General features: G+C 39.3%; 1 protein-coding gene and 1 long non-coding RNA gene across 2 annotated transcripts in view; both read left to right on the forward strand.

Moving 5' to 3' along the window:
• Positions 1–25,056, forward strand: part of LOC114874615 (UPF0489 protein C5orf22 homolog) — a 554,926-nt gene that overhangs the window by 16,029 nt on the left and 513,841 nt on the right. The gene's annotated exons all lie outside the window — the stretch shown is intronic.
• The window catches only part of LOC114874627, a 144,673-nt gene continuing 132,811 nt past the window's right edge, over positions 13,195–25,056 (forward strand). Inside the window, exon 1 of the long non-coding RNA XR_003789129.2 lies at positions 13,195–13,428. This is a non-coding gene — a long non-coding RNA (uncharacterized LOC114874627). The remainder of the gene's footprint in view (positions 13,429–25,056) is intronic.

The following is a 25,056-nucleotide window of genomic DNA, read 5'->3' on the forward strand; positions in this document are numbered from 1 at the left end:
TAAGATTCTTTAGCACGGTTGAGAAGCAGCTGCGAAAGAATTTCGCCATATGAGAGAATTATTCCCTCACGGGTATCGCTCTTATTTCCCGTCCGGTGACGAAACGTCAAACGAGATCCGCGTGTTTTCGCGAACCACGCTGTCGCAGGATAAAAAGTGTAGTCGAGCTCCTTTTAAAACGTAGGTAATGCCGTCGCTTAGTGACGGTTGTAACGTACTGCTCTTCTTGTCATTAGTGTGTTTTCAATGAAAATTAGAAGCGACTCAATCAGTATTCGAATTGTCCGTTAAGGGCAGCCGGTACCTACTACTTGAAATGAAGCGACGAGAAAAACTTTTTGCCATCTGTCGGTGGACAAGGACAAAAAGTATAAACGCTTGCTGCTTTGACTGTCATCAGCTTTTTCATACCACGAACAGGGACTGTTTTTCTCTGTCGGTTCCTACTGTACCCTGTCAAACCATATTCGATACGAACGAGTTCGTCTCGTTTCTTTGAAACATTAGCCTTTTCCGCGGTTCCGTGCCACGCTTTTTCCTTAACCACGGGAATACTTCGACCTGTCGCCGGGACTAAACAAACGAGCTGATTAACGTCCTCGCGAGTTAAACCCTCCTATCGAATCTTGACGAATCGACTCTCGCCTTTTGCAGAACATCTGGTATTTATCGTGCACGCGATCGCTTCTAATTAATTAACGAAAAAATCACGTTAATTGGCTGACTTCCTGACACGTAGCCTTTACTTTCTCTAATCTGATAGATTGGCATCTTATCGATGGAGATTCTTATTCTTTTGATACTGTGATAATAAGCTGACGCGATCAAAAGAGGAACAAGTTGACAAAATCGATTCTTTATTTTGCATATATCAACAAAAATATGTAAGGGTTAAAATCAATCAGATTCGCTGAAAAATTAATTCATTTTTTCTATAAATATTCGCGAATATTTTATTTATTTAACTATTTAAAATTCTTCTCGTATCTGACAATGTGTACAGAGTAGCATCGCAATTTCTCTTTCATGTTCTCACCAACAACTTTCCGGGAACGAAAGGGTTTCGCAGGTTTTTTTTTTTATCGTCGCAAAATAACGAACCCCGGATAATTGGTATTCCTCGGTGGAGCGCGGGTCTTTTCAGGTATCGAACAAAAGGTGTGATGAAAAAAATATCATAACGACGATCGGTTCTTCTTTTTCGCGTCTTCGAGACCGATAGTTGCCACCTGTCGGAGTGGCTTCTCGCCGTACTGTTCGAGACACGAACAGGCAGAAAACATTGCGATAAAAGCGCCGCGCCAAATACGGCCGAGTCGTCCGGGACATAAAGCTTGTTTTGAGGAATCATTAGAGGCGAAATAAAATGCGGTACGCTCCCTGTGCTACCGTGTCCGGTTCGAACAGGCACGTATATAGCCTTATGGCATCGGTACCTTCCACGGCTGTCCAGGGACAAACGTGTTCCTTGTCGGCACAGACGTCACGTGAATACGACATCCACCCTGTACTCTCTTACAATTTCGTCTGATCTAGTTGAAAATCATTAGTCTGTTGCATATTGAACGAACGACTTTCAAACGTAAAAAGTTCTTGTATTTTCTTCTTTAAACTTTAGTTTCTTTCTTCGTTGATTTATAGCAATAATCAGTTTATAGTTTTGCTTATAGACGAGGCAATATTTAAAGCATTGCTTTGGAACGACTTTTGTAATAAAGCTATTCGCTTTATGGACGAGTGGTTTCTCCTTAAAGCGCGCGTTCGAAATGGCTTCCGCCTACATCTTCAAAGCCGTATAATTTTTTCTTTTCAAAACTTGATATATTGAGCCGTAACATACCAACTGTCCAATAGTAGATGGTCTTGTCACGTTCATATGCAGCTGCATGCTTCAAAGTTGAATTGTAAAATTTAATTGTTTATGTCCTTGTTTCTTATCATTAGATCTAGTTCTTCCTTTCTAGAGCATATGTATATAGCATGGGTAGTTAGAAATGTGTTTCAATAATATGCGTACTAGTTGTATAAAATTTGCTACACTCGCGATGAAAGACATCCCTAGGGAAAATTGCGATCCATTTGATATTTTCTGTCTGCATAACGGACGACGCTAATTAGACATAATTAGATAGCAGTCCGATTGGCGGACAAACCGTTCGAATTCGAGCGTGAGTAACGGTTGTCACGATTGTTATCGTGATATCATTGGGGTAAAACCGGTCACACGTGCATAGCATCGAAGATCGTCTTCAAGATCCTTAACGGTTCGAACGGATGAGTTTTGTCATCTGCCTTTTGCGATATCCAAATACAGGTACCTTGCCTTGGGTCATGTAAACATATAATTAACGGAGATCGTATTGTCCCAAACTCTTATCATGTGTCATGTTTATGGTTCATATTTCATCAGGGGAGTAATTAAAAAAATTTTGGGTCATTGGGTTCACGCCCATTTAGCATTATCTTTAAAATATGTTAATGTGCAAATTAAAAATTACACTCTTGTACTTATCGTGACGTTAATAATTATTATAATTAAAAAATTTGAATTTTTTACAAGAGATAATATTATAATTTGGTTTGATGTAATAATGTAACACTTTTAATCAAAAGTTGCACATGGAATTGAAGGAAATCTTTCCAGTGACAAAAATATTTGAAAAATTAATTTAGGTACATAGGAATATTCGAATTTGGAAAACGTCTGATATATTATATGGTTAAACTACTTAAAATTTGTCAGACGTTTGAAGCTTCCTTTTTGAACCATCCAACCCTACAGTCATAGTTAAGAAAGGGATTAAACAATGCTATAAACATGACTCTTTTCTATCTCTAAAAAATTCAAATTCAACTGCAAAATCATTCACCAACGATCACTCATATTCTTTCGAATTTCAAGTGAACATCTGTTCCTCTTCAATCCCGCTATTTGTTCAAACCAATCTATGTATCGGTGGACGAACGTCTGTGTAGAAGTCCAGCTCGGAAAGAGGGGTCAAATAAAAAGCAGATCAAGCGGACGATTGATATTCACACCTGTCGTTTTTTCGTGTCCCACGAAGAAGAATTGTTGCCACGTGGGAAGAAACGTTGCCCGTTGTTTTCCAAGTTGGATGTCTCGTCGGAGTCGTTCGCGGTAACGAAAAATCATTTGATCGTGCCATAAAATCACGTTGGCATTTATTGCTGCGCGTCTTGCCCTCGCCGTGCGTACTCCATTTGTAAAACAAATGTGAACTCGTTCCTGAGCTCGTTGCCGCCTAAGGTTGCCGCTCGTTGTCGCTCGTATGTCCCTTTCACAATTGGCGGGACGGAAAAATAGGAAGGATATAGGTATGTACATACACGGTTTATGGTCATCCACAAATCGTTTGGACAAAGGAGGAAATGATTTTTCTTTGGTACAGTAAATAACATGTCGATGATCGGTACCTTAACTTACATGGACTCCAATATTATTTTGAATAGCATTACTACATATTACAACAAATGGAGAGCTCGAGATTTTTGGAAATTTTTAAAACTTTTGATTGCAAATAATTGAGCTATCATTCAAAGCCAATGTCTTAAATTGATTCGAAGGCAATTATTCGTATTGGAGGTCTCTATTGAGAGGAGAAACGAAAGTTCAAGCAAACGTGTTCATTCACCACTGTCCCTTCCCACCCCTGTCATGGTTAACACCGATTTTCACGATCTACATTATTCAAAATCACAAGCAGACCCGTTTTTCCGTTCGTTTAGCGCGAAACACCGGCCGGTTAGATACCTAGTTCCCAGCACGAGACGGCCATTTATTATCGGAGACAAAGGTTACGTTAGCAAGCCGACATTGCTTGTAAGTGTGCGCTTCCAATGGCCGTCGAAGACAATGCCTGAAGTCAGCTTAATGTCAGAAGGGCGAGCGATGCATAATTTATTAGGTCGGTCCTTGTTTCGCACCGCGGCTCCTGCGGCATCCGAAAGTCGTTTTTATCTTCCACGAACGGGGAGACTTCTTATCAGAGATCTGTCTATAGCCCTCTGTACAATTTTTTACAAATGCACCTTATAATATCTTAAGACATTCATCAAATTTTTCCTTTTGTACAGTTATTTTATTAGAGATAAAAATATAAATATGATGCGAGTTGTTAAAGATACATAGGAAAGGACATTGAAACTTAGGATAGTCAGAAAGCTCATGGCAGACCGAAGCCGCAAATTAATTAAGGTGGTCACAATTAACAGTAATGAAAGGGAATGTTTCAACTACCTCGTTTTTAAGAATCCCGCTTCAGCCGGGCACGTTCCTTAATCGCAATTAACCGACTGCGAAAGTAATTAAGACCAAGGACCGTCGCCAGCGAGTGTAGAAATGAAGAAAAGGTTTGGTCGTGACAAAAAACAAAAAAAGAAAAAAAAAGAGAGAAGAGTGAATAAGACGGCCGTCCGCAGGAACCCTATAATTAAGGTGTCTTAATTGGACGCTTTCGCCTGCCAATTATCCTCGTGATTCCCTCGAGGAATAGCTCGCCTGTTAACCCTATCATTGGAAAGTGGGTCATCTCTGGTTCGATGAATAATCAATGAATAGCCGAGTATTATGCAGATGATGATCGATGTATTTACGCGGACATTCTTGATTTTCATTGAACGCACCGTGACACACTGGTATTCATTAAATTGAATTTCAATTCGAGTGAAAGTAAAATGATGTGGGCACAAATGATTATTATAGAGGATCATTAATCTATTGGAATAATAATTGATAGATTGAATTCTTGAGCCTTGAGCAATTTATATTTTTTCTCTCTCGAGTTCTATTTCAGAAATTTCACATATGATAATTGTGTAATACGTAGGATCTCTCGTTCTGATTTATTAATAATATACAATTCAGTATAAATGAGTATTGAGAACTATTTGAAGAAATTTGAAATTCCTTCTTTTTTTAAATAACTATCTTTTGAAAGCTGTATAAATTGGAAGGAGGAATATTAAGTTTTCATAATTAAACATTCTTGGCGTTTTAGGTGGGTGAAAAGGGCAAATTTACATTATGGTACTAACTATGTATATGACATTTTACGTTTACGTAGTAGATAGGTAAATCAACAATAAAACGTGGGTGGTTGACCGGCGGTATTTACTCGACGCGTTATAACTATCGGATAAATTTATCGTACCTGCAATTACATCAGCGAAGGTACACGTTTCGACCATCTTTGCGCTCATAAAACACGCCTGCTAATCGTTATATTCGCTCTTTTCGGGACGAGTTCCGCCTTAATTGCAAGGGGTTGCCGTCAATTTGCCGTAGGTGTGCGAAAGAGCAGCTGAATTTCGCACTTAACCGTTCAACGCTTCTTTGCGTTTTACGTATTGTGTCTTGATGGGAAAGTTGCATTAAAAAAGGCAATTCAACTAACTAAAAGTAAATAAGCGATTATTCACCTAACACCTACATTTGTTTATTTTAACTTTTTAACGTTGGAGTATATAATTATTATTTTTAAATTGCTTATAAAATGCATCGCTCTACAAAGTATTTGTTGTCGATAATTCTGTCTGGAACAACTTCTCCTCCTACGAGTTTTTATGAACCGGATAGTAGTTATCAGGAAACGTATCTCATCCTGGGAGGATCCTCTTCTCGCTCCTATCACCCGCATCTGTTTCTTCTTTGAGTTTGAATAAAAGAGGGCGGAGGTCGTAAGGAAACGATATTTTTGGTGAATCCGAGTCGTCATCGCGATTACTGACCAGCTCGTTCAACGCCCTCCTCCTTTCGAAGGTGAAACAAAGACAAAACCCGACTGGTGGTTTGTGCAAAACGAAAAAAAAAAGAATTCGCACGCCTAAAACGTTCAGCTCCCTAATTAAACGATAAGCGATGCCATTGGGGACCGGAAATAGCGTGGATCCGGTGGCGGAGGCAGCGTCCAGATAAATCCTCGTCCGGCTAAGATTTGCATTCTTTTATTGCACCGGACACGCCAAACAAAGCATAAACGTATCGTATCGACTAGCAGACTTCGTTACACGTCGGAGTTATGGCTTCCTTCCTCAAAATCTTCGTTTCTCTTTTGTCAACGATCTTATCGTTCCTAGTTCGTATCTCATTTGCCTCCGTAATTCGTACCCGATCGTTTTTCTTTTTATCATTCCTGTTATTATAATTCGTATGTAAAACGTATTAACGATATTTCCTCCCCCTTTTTCACCTGCTAGGAGAGTGTCTTTGGTGAATTACAACGCAGCTTTTCCCACTTTTATACCTTCATCGTTCACGTCTCGCTAGTCGCCTTCTTAATTGCGTCCTTTCTGTCTTCTACTCCCGCAAACGAATCTCTCGGCAAAAGGTCTTCTTGCATACGATTCTTATCTAGATTCATTACTTCGTATAAATACGAGATTAATTGCCACGATACTTCTTTTTCTTTTTTCATACCGCAAAACGTCGGACACCTTCGTCGTGTTCTCTCAATGTATACATTGTTTACGCAATCGTGGCGATATCGAATCGGACGAATATGAATGTGTATTTTACATGCCCGTTGTTCCAGATCTCTACGATCCACGAGGAAAGATGTCCTTCGCACCGCGCACCTGCCTTTTAGGATCTTATTTTGTTATATCAGATCGTCTTGGTACAGCCTCGATAATTAACTGCTAATACATTAAATAGAGACGCGGTAGATGGAAATTGCAGATAGATCGGTAGCTTTTTTTATGACACGATTTTATCATATGACTCGTAAATATTGGGTTCGCGACCTACCTATAGGTCATGGAATAATAAAGGATAACGGCAGGAAGTAATTAAACATCCGAGACATGTAATTATTAATTATAATTTGTACAATAATAATAATGTCGAGGAATGTTCTTTTCCGTTTAGTATTGAAATTGACTATTTTTTACCATTATCCTTTGTAATATTCTGATATACTTAACCCTTTCGTTACTAAGGGTATTATAGTTTTTCAACACGAAATTTTTGTATAATTATAAAACGGAAACACCAACATTAAAATATTTTTTATTAGCAATAAAATTTCATGTTTGAAATTATTTTATTTGCATTTAAATAACTTAATGTACAATTTCCGGCAAAAGTGACCGTAGTGAAAGGGTTAACAGGGATATGAAAGTCGAAATATAAAATTTAGAAAGGTTTAGTTCGGAGTAAAGTATTTTTCTCCATTGACTGTAGGTCTCATTTGCGATAAATAATAATTTTATGATTCGATACGTCAGCATTCGTTGATTGCTATGAAACTAACGAATAAAAATGTCCCGTTTAATGGTCTGTACTTCGTGAATTCCGGGCATTATGAAAGCGTTCTAATTAGCGTAATAAGATTCAACGTGCAATAAACGTAAGAAAGATTGCTTTTGATGGTACATATTTCACGTTTTATGAAACGTAACAACGAGTTGTATTTTTTATGTAAGTTAATGAGTTTTATTCTTGCGAGTCACAGTAGCAGGGCAAGTTCTTCTATGTGCATTATCTTCTATAAATTAGGCTCTTTAGTAATTTGTTCATTGGTTTATATTTATCTGAATTTTAGAATTTTTGTCTGCATTATACAGGATGTACACTCGTGATCAAATCAGGTTTTCCTAACAAAAATCCCTAAAATAAAAGGGAAATTTCTTCCTGTAACAGGTTTGATCATAGTTGTCCAAACAGAAATAACACACTGGTCACCGATTATCAACGTTGGAATTTAGAAAATTGCAGTAACAATTTAAAGTAGAAAATTGATGCATTAAATTCGAAACTGAATCCGTAATATCTTTAGGAGGTAATTTGCATGATCATATGTCGCATAGGCTATTACAGTTAACACGTTTTGTACCTTGTGGGATATTAATGGTCTACGATGTTTATCAGCACTGAAGCTGTAATTATAGCATGCAACATTGCAGCAAAATATCACCATGTGTGCTACCAACTGATCTGGAAAATTGTTTACCATTATCATTTTCCTTGTTGCATAATAATATGATAATTGGATTCAATAATATGCAGGGTTGCACGTGTGCAATATTTTAACATTTATTTAACGGAAGTCTATCATTATAATAAGCTTTTGCATATCATCAGTTGCTGCCTGAATACCAATTACTAAATCTTTGATAATTATTGGTTCTTATATAACTCATTGGCAGTTGACATAATAAAAGTTAGCTCTGTTATAATTAAGGGAAAATCGAAAATAAGAACAGCCTGCTGGATTAATAACAGCAGGATGTTTCCTAGTTCACCATAGAAGCAGAGTGCAAGGGTTAATGTATCGCAATTCGACGTAATTATCACGCAAATTCCGTGCACCTTTGCAGCAAAGCATAGGCGTGAAAGGAATCTTAATAAGCTAGAAAGTATCGAAAATCTGCTGAGGAAGCGTCAGACGAAGAATTTACGATCGTCGAAGGGCCAAGGCGAAGTATTGATCTTCATAGATCGAAAGGAGGAAGATGATAAGAAAAGAGGCAGAAGGGCGTCGAAGGAAACCGCAATTTATCGAGGAGAGCCGGTGGCTCTAATATACCTTAATAGATATCCTATCGGCTGATTGGGGTACTTGACGGTTGCTAGTGCAACCCTAAATGCGCGGCGCGGCCAGGCCCTCGGAACTCGAGTCGGCGGATGCGCGCTATTAGAGGCTCCGCGCATCGTTTTACTGCGCAGTAAATGCAGGTATAAGGCGCGACTTTTAAATTCACTTGCACCGCGCCGTGGCGCTGAATTAAAACGCGAACTTTATTGCCCACGACCGGTTCTCTGTTCTCTGCCTTGCTTTGCATCCACAGCCTGCGGCCTAAAGCGGAGAGCCGTTCGTCTGGTAGCAAACTTGTAAAACAGCGGACTGGCTTCTGTACGGAAATGATTTGCGTCTCGGTGACACAGGGAGAATGAAAAATAAGCCCGTGCAGTTCTTTCCGTTAACATTGCAGTTACTTTCTTTAGGGTTAGAAAAGACGAAAATGTCTTATGAATTTATAGAATAGAACTTTGATCTTCATTTTAAATATTGCATCTAGTTACATTTGACATTTCGACAGAAACAATAGCGCCATAACTCGAGAATAATTTAATTGAATATTAATTTTCAATCCCCAAGTCGTACGGTGACATTCTAATCTTTATCTTCGTAAATTACATTGTACTTTAAACAGCGTCATATTACCGTTTAAATAGGATAATATATCGTCGATATTTACCCCGCACAAGTCGCGAAACGTTTAAATCGAGGCGAAACCGAATGTCTCCGGGGTCTCTTTTCATCGTAGGCACGGCGAGCACAGTTAATCACGAGACTGTCTTCCACGAGAAAGGATAATGTAGTCTTACGTTACCAATTATCGTCCAACGTTAAATACGATCGGTGACGTATTTAGTAAGGGGAAAGAAAAAGAATCCGAGTATTCAACGTGGCAGGCTATTCAAAAGTGATACTGCGAGAAGGATGAGGAACGAGAAGAAAATGGTAACAGCTTATTTAAACACAGCTTCATCGTGGCTCGGTCGATCGTAAATTTTCAGATTCCTTATATTCTTCCGGTTTCACAAGCGGCGCAAAATGAATTTATGAATACGCGTGGGCAATACATTACGGCCACGTCCAATAAATATCAAGCCTCTTCATTTACCTGTCCGAACAATATACTTTGCCGTGCCAGAGTCGACGATCGGTCTTAGAACAATGGCGTGAACGTGGTGGTTGCTCGCGTGTTACGCAAAACCCTTTGCAAATTTCGCAATTCGTATTACGTTCATACAGGCAGATTTGTGGGTGGAGTTGAGGTCCGTCGAGATGTTGTGTACGCTTCATGAGAAAATGGCAGATCCGTATCGCGGTTGGGAAGGCAACAGACCGGGGCAGTTTCGTTCCTTACTTACGGGACACGCTTCTCTGCCAGCTCGTAGAAACGTCGCAAACCGAGGCTCGCGTACGAAATAACACACGCCGCTCCTGACTTCTTCGCCCACGAGACTTATTTTTCAGTGTTAACATCAATCCGCCGTTCGCTTGGTAATGTCGGTTACGTGGGCGATACCATTCGCGCAGACACAGGCGCCGCATTGGCGGTGATTCTCTCCTGATTTTTGCCCTTCTTCCCCTCAAACGAATCTCATTCGTATGAGAATAATCTGTGGAAATCATATTGCCAATGTATAGTGCTTTAATGAGGGATACTGTCATGTTCCGCTAGAACTACTATAGAAATGGTAAAATTGCCATTTTTATATTAGGTGTAGGGATGTAGATTATTAGGATATCAAATTCACAAAAGGGGTAGGAAAATTTTTGAATTTAGAGACACTCAATTAATTTTTATACTTAATAAATTAGTTATGATTTTATAGTTCATTAAAATTTGAGGAAGACACTTAGGGGTAGTTTTCTTATCACTATAACAAAATATTTTCAATTTGACATTTCATGATTCTAATGTTATTAATAGTTGTATCTATAAGAATAAATGAATTATCTTCGGAGTAAATATGACAAAAGTGTCGGATTTGAATCCTGATTGATTAGTCGGTAGACGGGGATCTTCATTGACGATGGGCGATTCGAGGACGCTCTCTTGGTAAGGAATGATGTAGTAAGGACGTAACGACAGCGGAAACAACAGGAAGTCGTATAAAACAACGTTGTTGAATGGTGGCCATAAGCCGCGACATTCTCGGCGTAGGCAGATAAACGTTTACGCTCATTTTACTATCGAGATAACTCGGTCTCCACTAGTACCGCAAGTGGGCTTAATGCGAGAAGCTCTATTACACATGCGACGATTTTTCCGCGACCTGTTAAAGATAATGATGTTCAATTATCAAAATTACTCTCCGTACATGGATGATAATTGCACAGCGTACGTCTTCATAGTTGAAGATGGAATAATCGAGTGGATAGTTGGAAAAATGAGTTAATCAGACGACAGACAGATCTATTAGATCTGAAATTATTATTCACACTTTTATTACTTCATCACTTATCATTTATATCCGATAATTTCAAATGTCATTAGACTAATTTTCATAAAATTTCCATCATTTGCTTTTTATAATCTCTAGATGGTTATAGTCCATGTACCATAATGATGATGATGTTTCCTTATTATTAGAAAAACTTATAAATGACCAGGATAAATTTGCATCTTTGCAATCGGTAAGAACGTCCTCATAGAAATCTGTCTGAATGAGATCTTCAAATATGATTTAAGTTTACAGTATTAGAAGACAGTAACTCAAATCTTCCACTAATAGTGTAGGTCGACTTTACCGTAATTTTACTGAACTTAGAAACCTTATCAGACATCTGTTCTGATCAGTTTACGAACGTCTTCCAGCCATAGGTCTTTCCCTAATTCAAATTCAGGCCGCGTCTCGTCAAACGGGATAGACTTATTTCAAAGCAATTACTCGCATGTCCGTGCTGTAATACATAGTTTCGGTTTATTACACGGCACCGGGAGGCATGCTTATGCTGAATTTAGTAGCTTATTCCGAGTTAACCGTATGGTCGAAAAGCACAGTATACAGATTACCGTTTCATTAAGTAAAATAAGTTCGAGATTACACGTCCAGGCTAATCAATTCTTCTTTCTCCTTTTTGCGAAACCCGCGGTTCTTTCTCGATCGTGTAATCATCCCATGATACGTAATCAATAACCAATACCGAGCTTGGAAATCGTTCGTGCGGGGCCAATGATCGATGAACCACCCACGCGATGAAAGAGGGCTACCTCTGCTTCCATGATTCTGCTGACGTGTGCTTTTCATGTAAAACTTCTGCATTGTGCCCCACGATGGCTGTGTACATTCGTGAATGCATCACCGGATCCATCAGGATCCCCGCTATCGGTCGCTTGTCACGTTTTATTGGAGTCTGCCAGTAGCTAACATTGTGGTACATTGATTTGCAAACCCACCTCCAGATGGGCACACCTACAGTTGGTACAAAGTGTACACTCGCGATCAAATCAGGCTTCCCTTAGGAAAAATGCTGGTACAGGGTGGTTTCATTTATCTTAATCAGTACAGACAAGTTTCACATAAAATGCTGTAAAGAATGTTCCAAGTGGAAACACCGCTTGACGCTGTGACGTACGTAATGACTTGTCGAGTGACTGATAGTCTGTTGATATTTTTCTCGAAATATTAATTGGAAGCTTTTCAATTACACCTCGCGTGTTTGTGTAAAGCAAACTGGTCACCATTACTCCTATAATAATTTGAAACCGTAACGATAGAATGTTTAACAATTCTAGTATCAAGTTACGATTGTGCGACCGTTGGAATGGTGTCAATGTTTAGGAAATTTTTCTTTTACAAAAGTTTCTCGATGTCGAAACAATCTTCTATGAGTTCCACTTGTGTGGCAAGAGGAGATCGTGCGCACACAGAGTACGAATTAGCTATTTGCTACGGTATCGTGTTCCTTCGGCACTTTAACCTCCTCATTCTTTTACCTGCAAGGCATGCACAACTTCTTGCCCCAGAAATCACAGTACTTTACTCTTGCCAGGTTTATATTATCGAAATTGCCAGCCAATGTTTTGCTGTGAATAGATAGTGATCATTTCGTACCACGCAAAAGCACGTGTGACATAATATCATGAAATGAATATCAATGACTGAAATTGACTTGTGATGGCTGTAATATAATTATTTGAAGGTATGGTAGATGAAATTATAGAGATAGGTCTATTTTTTTTATTTCAATTTCAATGTAGTTGTATTAGGTATATATTGATGTTTCTCGTGGCTCTTTTAATATAAATTAAAAGTATCCCATTTGAAATGAAGAATTTCAATATTACTCGATCAATTAAATACCGAATCAATGTGATAATTTTCCAAATATCGTTTTTCCTAATTGGCGGTATTAGCTCGAAGTCCGCGGAATGTTTTCAATGGTGAAACAGGTGATGGTTGAAATCTCGAACACCATAACAGGTCCCCTGTGCGTAAGACTCCTACGCACTAGGACGAGTATTATCCTGGGACTCTTTCGTAGCGTTGACGAAGAATAGGTAGCACAAAGAATAAGAAGTGGACGTGGCAGGGCCATGGCATAAAGGAGGAAGCAGAGAGGGTAACGCGAGCAAAAGGAAGTGGTACGGAACAAAGAACAAAAGTGGGCGAATTCCCGCTCGGTCGAGATAAAGAGGAGGACCTGGAGGGTGGACGGAGAGAATAAGGAGAAGTAGAAGCAGAAGCAGCAAGAGAAGAAGAAGAAGAAGAAGAAGAAGTAGAAGACTGGTACTCGCCTTGGTCCCGGAGATATTCGCCGACTAATTGAATTTACGAGCTCGCCGAGCAACCGACGTGGGTCGTGCCGGTCTTTGAACCAGATTCAGTGTCGGTACACCGCCATTAGTGGCCGCTCCTCCTGATTCCTCCAGTATTCCACAACGATAATCGTAAGTTCCACGATCATACGGCAAACAGCCGAAAACTTTCGTCTCCTCGCGTATACGTGACCGTGATATTTGATACGATACCAGGTGTTCGCCTTTGGTGCCATTATGCTCCTCTTGTATTTCGTTGTGTTTCTGCTGGCGACCTAGTCGGCCATACCGATCTGCCTTCGCGTTACCAAACCAGATCTCGTATATACGTGTGAAAGATTTTGCCGAAACAAGTTCACCATGAATTTCGACCGATGCTGAACGATTCCTTATCCTTGTCGTTAATTTTGTGACTTTGCAAAGTGAAAGCTGTACCCCATATTTTACACGATTCAGTGTTAGATACCATTTAGATATTATTAGATAGATGTTAGTTATGGTTTTATTCAAATTTGAGAATATTTATTAATGCCATTTACGAGTTTCATTTAAAATTAAAAATTAAAATGATAAATGTCAATTTTGGCACTTACATACGTCGAATTCACACCTTCTCAATTATTTCTTCTTTTCTTCTTTACCATTTTCATTGTTTATCATTTGAACCCTTCGATTAAAGTTTCCGCGTCTGGTCGGATGTTGTTGTTCTAAGAAATTTTTTCTCCAGTCTGTACCCTTTTTGCGATACGTAACTTGGTCCCCGGTCGCTGAACAGATCGGTTCAATGGAAAGGAACCGGTCCCCGTTTGTTCGTGAACCCGCACCGACAACCGGTATAACTAACCTCCCTTAACGGCCAACGTGTGAGAGCGCGAAGTCGAATAAAAAAGGTGCTATAGGCCACTAGCACTCGCCTCCACACCTGAGCATTCCAAATCTATATCCAAGCAAACATTTTCCACCTTACAAATAAACAAATAGAGATTTTCAACTATTTGGATATTTCACAGGTACCCGAGTACTCTGGTTTCTCAGATATCCATAATCACCCTATTCTCCTGTTTCCTAAATCACCAAAAAATATAAACTGCCTTTCATTTTAGACATAGTGATCACCATGGAAGTAATTAATCTTCAAGTATCTCTTTCTTTATTCATCAGAGAGTACTTTCATAAAAATTCACCAAGAAAACAGTGTCTCGCGCATCGTTTAAAAGAAAAAGCATTTCGTTTGTTTTTTCCAACGACCAGACCCGTTCCTCTTTCAGAAAGATGTCCAGATTGTGTCCGTTTTGACTCGTTCTTAACGAGGATGTGCAAACAAAATTGCTGTTCCGGTAATGGCGACAGTTCCGCGGTGGTTTCGAGGCACAGCGCAGGAGACTGTAAAAGGTAAAAAGAAGAAGAAAGTGGTGAAAGCTCGCGCTGCGCGGAGGCGTTTGTCGAATAAATGCCGACGCTTTTAGCACCTTTCTCCTCGCAACTCAAAGCATACGGATCTCTTTCCCTCTTCCTGTACCCCATTCGTTTCTCTCTTTCCTTTTTTGTCCACGAGTTCTCTTTTCAACCGGCGCGACTCTTGGAGTCGCAATGTGCCGTGTTTCGGGGACGCTAGTGTATATACCTTTTCTTCTTTCGTTCATTTTTTTCTTCTCTCGTTTTTCTTTTGCCGAGCTTTCGCGACATTAAAACCGCGGATTTTCTGCCGCGCGTCCGACAAAAACGTATCCACGGTTGTTAAACGCTTGCGTTAACGTTAATAATGATAATGGACTCGCGAGATTAAGAGAGCACCAGCTGGTAAGATAAAAAGAAAAAGAATAGAGAAAAGGAGAGTGGGAGAGACGTCGAGGATGCACGAGTCCCCTCCTGTGTTTCCAACGGTGTTGCATAATTAGAGAAAACGTCATTACGCCACCAATTACCAGAGCTTTCGGCCTACCACGAAAATTAATTAACGCGCCGTGAATGCGAAAAGCAGAAAGCTTGTTACCTACTCTTTATAGTACGTCTGCTTTTTTTCGAGGACGTGTGTGTTCGAGGATGTCTGGGGAAAGAGAACGACCGGGCGGCAGGTTAATCTTTTATAACCCGAATTTTTAATGTTCCCGAAAACAAATGATAAAATACCTTTAGAGATACTTCTGTATTTTTAAATGACAAAATTTTGTGTTCCATCAACTGAATAATTGAACCATTCGAAGTATCAAGCAACTTATAAATTACATATTAAAAATAAAATATTTAATACAGGTCATTGCCGTTTCCGCGTTTCCTGGTTCGATCACTTCCGCGTTGAATTTTTGAAGAAAAATGAATGTTTGATGGTGAGCACTTTGAGCCTTCTCAAAGGAACAAAGGCTCTTTGTGCGACAAAGTATCGAACGTCTGTTACACGCTTAATGGCTAACTGCGAATTTATAAGCAAGCAAATAACAGAGGTTGTCGATCGAACGCGAGTCCCAAGGCGTACGACAGATGCACCATTCAGAAGTTGAAGAGATCTCGAGTATTCGAAGCTCTTTAGAAGAGGTTGCAGAGGTAACGATCTCTTTAGGTCGTAGCTTTTCAAAGGAACTTGACCAGATATCGGCCGCGCTGCAGAAAGAACGAAGGAAAGGAAAAAGTACCATTTGAAAGCGCTCTGTGACAAAGGTAAATACGCGTTGAAAAATCGCTGTATATAGTTTGTAATGGACTGCAATTAGAGTGACGAGCTCTCTTCGCTCCGCTACATGTTGCAAATGTTTGTGCATCCGCGTTGAAAGATAGTCTTTGATCTTCAAATGGTACCCCTATGCATGGAATATCGTATAACTGGTAATGTAAGGAAGATGTGGTCAAAATATAGAATAAAATTTATTCATAGACGATTTTGTTTCACAATTTTTAATTGGAATTTATGTAACTCAATGGTCTTTTATATACAAGTCTATGAACGTTAAATTGAATTCTGAAGAATGGTCTTTTAATTACTCGTTGGATATTTGGTAGCAGCTTCGAAAACTCTCGGACATTTACAGGGCATAATCGTAGTTCGTCTGCCTTTTTCCTCAGAAACGCTTTTTACGGGATCTTCTGGCCAGTATATTCTTCGTGTAACCCGACGAATATCCCGTCGGAAGTTCGGAATAATTGGATCGGTACAAGTAGGGAATGCACCCTTTCCCCGGAGTCTCTTTCTATGCTTTTTCTGGGATTCTGCGAGCTTCTTTGTCTCGTTGGTTCAGTCAGCATCGAAGGAAAGGGACACTTCTGTCCCTCTTCTCCCCCGCCCACCTCTAATGGAATCGGATGCTTCTTGTTCCGAATGTGCTGGCTCAGCAATGTCAATAAAATTTAACAAGCTTCCCATTTACCATTTGCGGAATCTTCAGCGCGCGCTTCGCGTTTTCTTTCCTTCTTTCCACTCAAAGGATAATCACTTTTATTGTCCTCTGCCTCGTCCGTTACCCTTCCTCCGTGTTACAGGCTACTTCCTGTTTCGTCGTTTCTTTTTCCCGCTCTTATCTGACATCGGTTAACGACGATACTGTTATTTCAGAAATTCGTTATGTGACGTTATCGTTGAAGACCAAGTTCGAGTTTCAATCTGACCGAATACTTTTGAGCAGTTTCGAATATATTCTTCTTCCATTTTGAAATGGTTCCTTGACCTGTGTTCTGTGAACCAGATAGTCGCGGGTTTCTTAGGCAATCGGTTGCAATTTAACAGTCTTTCTTCAGCCCTAGTCATTTTCCGGAATATTTATTACCATCGTATTTAACTTTTGTATCTCCCCCTTTTGGAAGTCTGAACTTGATTGTGACGCGAGGTATGCGACCTCAGTGTTCGCCAGCTGTATTTACCGGAGGTAATTAATCTGCCCGTTTTTAGTAAGCAACCGTGCAATTATCGTTGCAACTGTACCTCTTTTCTTTCCATTTTTATGGGAAACGTGATAGAGAACAAAGAAGGCGGTTCTTTGTGAAGCTTTTTAAGTACCATTTAAAACAAACGTTACATTGAAATTGAAACACGGGCAAGGAAACTGCTTTTTTTCTTCCTTCTATTCCGATGTTTTTCTTTTCTATTTAGAATGGAGGTATGCTTTCCTAGATCTCTTAATCTCTGCTCTTCCTGGAGGTTAATTATGAAACTTGATTTACTTTAACTCTTTTGATGATCCAGATAAATTGAAACAGTGCATTGAAAGTTATCGTCGAATAGCATGAGAAACTCTGGAGAGTTTTTATTTTCATTAATATTAACTGAAATTTTTTCAAAATACAAAAGTTTTAGCTTTAAATATGTTTTATTTGAAAGACGTAAGGGAATCTTCAAAGAAATTAATTAGCTTATAAAAGTATCAGTCAAAGGTATTATAATTACTGAAATAATTGAGGTGGTAATAATTACTGGTTCACCCTTAACATTCAGCAGAAAAAAGTACTTAATACATCCATCGTTGTGGAAGCGCAATTGCAACTTGGTATTTTGATGTACCAAGAAGATACTCATCCATTTCATTTTTCCGTTGGTCACCGTGAGTATCGATCGGAATAGACGCATTAATCATTCGCGTCTCAAAGAAACCAATCAGCGGCGCTTGTTGCGCGTGGTTTCAATTAAACATGGTAAATTGCAGCGTGTTTCATTTACAATTAACCATGCTTCTTAAGGTCGGCTGCCGGCGACTGAGTTACACATACGCAATCAACGTTCATAATCACGTTGCACAGTCGCCGTATCCCCTTAATGAGCTTTAGGTACTGTTGCTACCATCAACCTCTCATCGTAATTGTAAATGGCTCCTTAATTTTCCTCGTAGCGTGCCTCGTAGTTGGCGCAACGTGTGTGCACCAGCTCGCTTCTCTGTTAACAAGAACTTTTTCTTTTCTCTTTTTTTATTAAGCCAGCACACGTATCATGCCGTTTTTCGCGCGTATACGCTTCACTCCGCTCGTTAATGGCCGACCATTGATGCCGTGGCTACCGCTGACGATGCACGCGTTAATTCTTTAGCCGCCGATAATAACGCTTCGTGCAATGAAAACGACGTTATTGAGCCAATCAATGCGCACTTAATCTATATTATCGTGCCTTACGATTCTTCTCGCCTCGTTACGCGTTCTTTGACTTTCTTTCCTATTTTTCCTTTTCTCATCATTGATTTCTTCATTCGATGATCGCGAATGAGCGGTACCGTTAGGAGAGACAGGAAGAAGGTGCGAAGAGAAAAATCTATTATGGTAATCGCAGTGTATTTAAATGCAAACGTGGGCTTCTATGGTTAAAATAACTGTACTTATATCAATACTTATTGCAAGGGTTTTTATAATAATTATTTTCGGTTCGGGTTGAAATTGTTCCTCTCCAGATCTAAAGTCGTCCCCTTTCTATGATATCTTTTACACCCAATACATCGTAAACGTATCCAATAAAGGTATCATATTGTTTTTTATCGACGGCATGTTCCATTAAACTTGAAACTTTCTTTCTTACCGCATCGATAAGGAGTCCGCGAGGAGGAGCTGGCGGATCAAGGATGGGTATCCCGAGGGCACGTAAGTTCTCTGGTACTCATCGGCACGTACGTGAGCGTATGTTGGCACGTACGTGCCGTTAAGGAACTTCCTTTCCCGGATTGCTGGCCTGCTGTCACGTTCAAACCATCCGGCAACCAACAATGTTGCATTCTCGTTGCATTCTTTCAGCGAGTCGTTCGCCGAATCCGCGGCTCCTCGAACGCGGCTCGTCGAAGGATATTCCCCGGCCACGGAGAGAAATCGGTACGTGTTCGTGATTTTATCGGGTCAACGGCGGGAAAAAGGCTTCGGAGCAGAAGAATTCTGCCGTAGAACGGCCAGATAGCTGGCGCGGTGCGGCGAGCCAGCCTGGCCAGATGCTCGCCGCGAAATCCGTCGATCGTTCGCGCTCGATGCTTCCCCTAAACGCCTGAGATATTCCGCGTTATCTTGCTACCGATCACGGAAAGCAGATTCACCGTACATGTTGTTCGCGTGCCTGATAAGCCGCTATCAAATACACCTGGATAGAAGGCGATTTGCCGTTTGATTTTACGAGCGTGCCGGTGCCTTTTGTGTTGGACAAGACAAGTTTTTTCGCGATCTTATCACCCTGGGAATAGTTGGATCAGTTATTCGTGAAAAACCGCGGTAATTTTCTTAACAAAGGGATACACATCTTTGTTTTTAGCCACCCCTTGTACGCCGCTTTATAGGGAGAAACCCTTGATGCAATGGTAAAATTCAAATCGCTTATATAACAATTATTTATGTTCCTCTACCAATGCGATGTCCTCTAATTTCTTGATTAATCGCACAATTTACCAGAGGATGACAGTTGTTTCAGTTAAATAATTATCGCGATCAGACCGAAGTGAAAGAAGCATGCCTACCCTCTTTCACAAACCGGATCTTTCGATTATCCCGTGGAAATTAATAGAAGAACGTAATATTAATACATCCAGCGGAGATAAGTGGATTTAAAAACTTCATTTAACTACACTTAAGCCGAGTTTTCAGCTCGAAAGTATCCCATTTCGATCACGATAGTCAATACGGTACGAAATTCCTCGAGCTCGTTATCCACGCGGAATTGACCATTACGCGTAAAAAAATTGGCGTAATAAATGTAATCGTAAATCAGTAATTTTGCCCGGGAAAAGGGACTGGCCTGCCGAAGTCATTAATCTACAGCGCTGATTAAACAAATTGCTGTGGCGCGAGGCGTCGATGACCGGCTACCTAGTCAGTCGCAAGGTGTTCTTGGCATGATTTGCGCGAGCTGATCGATCGGTTAGTGGTCGATTAAAAAAGAGAGCTGCGTCATCGAGATAAGTGGAGCTACCTTATAATGAGAGGGCGCACTTTAGACGTCGATAGGTACCGTGCTCGCTGCCAGCCTATCGGACCATTTTGAAATATGGAGATACGACGGTACTTGCCAATACGGCAACGTGTAATTTAATGATACGCCGTTCTAATTAATTGCACTTTGTCTTTCCTTCGAACTGACCGATTTAACGGTCTATCGCTGCATTTGAAACGTTTCTTTCTGGGTTGATACTGGTTAGTGAAAAATGATTTCACGCAAATCTGATCTATTACTTTCATAATATTTCTAAGTAAAAGAATTATATGGGTGATCGGTTCCTATGAAAATTCAAATGTTGTCCAAGCATAGGTAGGTGACATAGAAGGCAATATTTGCTACTGGCATTTGCATCTTCTCATTTGCATCTCTATATTTGATTTATTTCCCAATTCAAAAGTTGTTACATTTATCAACCTGTACGTACAATCTATGAATTACGTTCTTGGATAGCTCAATTATTAAAGGAATTCAGTCCAGCAGTCCGATCACCTGATTTCGTTTCCTCCTATAATTTTCCCGTCAACCTGCTTCCAGTCACAGAAAATATAGATTATTATACGTTATGAAGTATTATTTAGAGAAGCAGAATCTGTCGAACAACTAGACAACTTAATTGGTCAAAGCAGCTGCTGCAGGAACGTCTGGGCATTATTTAGCAGTAATTTGTTCTTTAAATTTGAAACCTCTTAAGTCACTCTTCTTAAAGAACAGCTGAATTTTTATTTAATTGGAATAATACTTATTAAGCAGAATTTAATTTTGTACTTTACTCGAGAAATACTTTCTACATTCCGTGGATAAAATTTCTCCACTCATGGACCACACAACAACCACGACAATAATTCCTATATTGGATAATAGGTCGATTTAGCAAAGGACCTGCCACCCAAGCAACGCCGCCACAATAGCGTAATAGATAAAGCGATACCAAATGATAACGCGGGACAGCTAGCAATAATTTAGCCTCCCCTTATAGTAGCGTAACCGCGTACCGTTTATTACTATCGTCTCGTTTATCTTGGCCGAACGAGAACCAGAACTTATCGTTTCTGAAACGTGGCTACTACCCAACCGAAAGATCCTATCTGTCTTAGCCGAGCAAGCCTCTTTTCCTTCGGACTAGCGTGTGCTTGCAATTGAATCTTTCGCTCCGAATCTTTTGTCCTGGCCGGATTTATGCGCGATTACTTATGTTGGTCGCTGCGTTTTCACGCGGCTCCCACCACCGTGTATTTACGTCAATCGAATTTTTACGTGATACTCGGTATCGTATTTAACACGTTTGCACTTTAACCCTTTAGCTTTAATACAAAACTGTTTGGCTTAGACTTCCCTAGGAAAAATTAGGAGAAGCAAGAATTTTGAACGATTTAAAAAGAAAATAATATCATTTTTAATTGTTAAATGTTATAAAATTCAGCTAAAGGTTTAACGGTGTTTGTACCGCAATGCTGAGGAATCTTTATCAGTTTAAAAGTCGTCGTCTAAATGGAATTTCAATGTTGCTAGATATTTTTGCTCATAAGGGATCCTGTTTGTGGGAGGAACGAGTATACCATTCACCAGGAATCAATGATTGGATGAAAATATCCAATTAGTAATTAAATTGGCTGTCGAGCATTCGTGGAACGTCTTGTCGGCATGTAACTTCTGGTAAAATTCTTTACTCGAAGAATTTCATGATTTTACCGAATAATTCTCGCACGTGAATGAAAAAATGTTAATAATTTTTTATTTTGACACTTCCTGAAATGTAGAAATTTAAAAATCGTAACAGAAACCCTTTTAGGCCTAAATTACGCATCCGTCGGTAATCGTTCCATCACTATTAATCGTGTTCAAATAATTATTTTTAAGTCAATAATACTTTTAAAATACTCTTGTATGAGATTCTATTATTTTTTTAGATATTTACAATTGTTTAGTGCATTTTGTTACGTGTTTCATAACCCTTCTTTTAACGTTTCATTTTCTTAGAGTTGAGTATCATTTGTAACTATTCAGTAGTTAATTTAATATTCACAAAAAAATAATAATTTAAATATAACATCATGGAAATGTGAAAAATGACAAAAGCTTTTGACAAAATTGTAATTTCCTTGGTTGAATTATACCCTGTATACGACCTTGTGTTCTCGAAGCAAAGAAAAACGATTCGGTGATATTTCGTGTTTTATGCAATGCCTGAATAATAAATAAAGGTGTCTACATGTCATTTATGAGCGTAGTTCGCGATAAAACCAAGGCGTGTACCTTTTCAGAGACAAATATAACTGACTTTCTCGACAATAGATAAACTTTATTTCTTTACTGGTGAATAAATCATAGAAGAATAGATCTAGTGAATATTAGTCATAATTCGCACATGGTACCTTATGGCAATGGTACGAATATTTTTAAATTAGCATTTTTCTTCTATGGTATCTATTTATAGCGTGAATGCGTGGCTGAATATTAACCAGCATTATTTTTCATATTTCAATTATTGCTTTTAGAATCTCCATGACATCATGATTATTCATGATCATTACATTATTTTTATTAATCATTTACAATTCAATATCTACTCGAATCCCTACATCACAGTTCTGATGTTTTACAAGATGTTTTAACTTTCATTTTAACCAAAAAATATTAATTAGCACCTCTATCACGAACTGCTCCAATTAATTACAGCCGGTGCAAAATAATTCCATCCGGTCTCCGTATCTGTTCGAAATACGACGGGAAAGGGTTAATTGATTATCAGTCAATAATTTCCATTCGGGAAGGTGTTAATTTCCTATCAAAGGCACATCGAACGGTTCGTTCCGCGATAACGTCACGTAACGACAAATTATGCGAACGGGTTACAGCACACGACGCGACGCGACGGTACATTGTTGCGATTCGTTTGCTCTTATAAAGAGAAGGTTTCGTGCGTGCACGCGACTCGTTGAAGAAGCTTCGCATAGCTTATATACCGTGGCTTATGTTTGTTCAGGTATGTTTCTACTGACTCAGCATCGGTATCATTACTTGAAACGGTAGGTGGGCCAACGGGAAACACAAGCTACTTCCATTTGCTGTGTACCATGATCAGAGAAAGAGAGAGAGAGAAAGTAGATCCATTACGATGAATGCAATCAGCAGCTGTTTCCATCTCGATGTTCGTATTGGTCCGATGGTTTTTAGGTACACAGTTATCGGTATCATTACAAGAGCCGTAGGTGGCCGATGTAGCCATCTTGATCTAGGAATCGAGCGACAGGAACTCTCTTCGCCTTCTTTTCTTGCGATCGTTCTTGCAGCCTCATTCGATCCATCATTTCATGGATCGCATGCTATCATTGAGTGTATTCGACGTCTTTCTCTATAGGTTTCTCTCTAGATTCCTATAATTCGAAGAAGGGTTAAATTCAGCAGGTGTTTTTCCTTCAGGTTCTTCGATAATCACACGTCTGTACCTAACTGTTTTCTACTTTGTCGTGAGAGATTTATCCGGTTAGATAAAGCAATAAAGTGGTAGCGGATGAGAACAAATTTCAAACGAGAGAGTCGTGCTTGTCTCGCGTTAGTTCCACGTGAATTTCCTCTTTCCGATTATGCAGAAGGAGCTTGTCGTCACGCGAAATCGTTGATAGAGCCGAGCGAAAGAGGGAACGAGCCTCTCGGAAGAGGATTGTCTTTGCATACGACGGTACGGGAACCGGGAACCAGGAACCAGGAACCGAGCTAAAGACCGGCTTGACTGGTCCCAGGTTCCCGATATGTATGTAGGTGTACTCGCAGGTACATCTAATACATCACCGGATGAAAATACATGTGCTTGACTCACTTATGTAATCCTCTTTGGGAGTGGCGTGTAACCACCTATTCGATCTTACTCGGATATTATTTTATGGGATAGGATGTCATTTGAAGAAAGTTCAGAGAGAATTGTATGAAGTGTAATGTATTTGTTTTTGCAGTGGGTAATGACGGAATTTATTTACTTAATTGGAAATGTTTATGTTAAGTACTTGAAATGATGGATGGTATGGAATAACGAAATAAATATGAGATTTTTCTATTTTGCATTAAAATATGTATTTGCATAAATATTGAGAGTGCAATTATTATCTAATAATAACGCTATTTACGATTCTTTTTAAAACGATAATATTATTATTAATAGTATTAATAGTATTAATAAACACTGGGTTTGTTAATTTAACAATGAAGAAGATGATAAAAAATTCTGAAACATCTCGTATGTATCGTAGTATTCATTATTTTAGAAATTATAATACATATTGTAGAGCTACGCGGGATTCACAAAAAAAGGTACATATCAATAAAATTCCTCTATCCATCTTTGTCACAGGAATATTCTGTATTATAAGCTTCATAGTATGTTGAACCGAATTCTTATTTCAAACGCGAATATCCTGAGTCGGATATAAACATTGCTGCCGAGAGCGTAAATGTAAACAGATCATCGAAGCCTTGCAGAACTTGTCCATAATGATTCGTATTTACAAAAGTCAGTTCTTGGCGACTTCTTCTAGTGTTCGGTTCGTAAGGCGTTCAGTAGTGATTATATTCGTGCGATGGTTCCGAAATACGTTTACGTATAATTGTGTGTGCAATTAAAAAGGCGCTGGATGGACATGGTTCCCAACGATTGTAAGGTAAGCGTTACGTTTTACGATTGCTTTTGTCCGACTCCAGATATTTGCGTTTTTATTAGTTAGTATTATGAAAAAGAACTCCACGGTATTTGAAATAAATTTTTACTTTGCGAATATAAATCGACGTAAGGTATCCAAATAATGACTGTCTGATATTCTAGAGCGATTGTGCGATATTTTTACAAGAACATAAAAAAGAAATATAGAAATAGGGATTTAGACACTCGA

Source organism: Osmia bicornis, chromosome 5 (assembly GCF_907164935.1).
Source record: "Osmia bicornis bicornis chromosome 5, iOsmBic2.1, whole genome shotgun sequence".
NCBI classification, from domain to species: domain Eukaryota; kingdom Metazoa; phylum Arthropoda; class Insecta; order Hymenoptera; family Megachilidae; genus Osmia; species Osmia bicornis.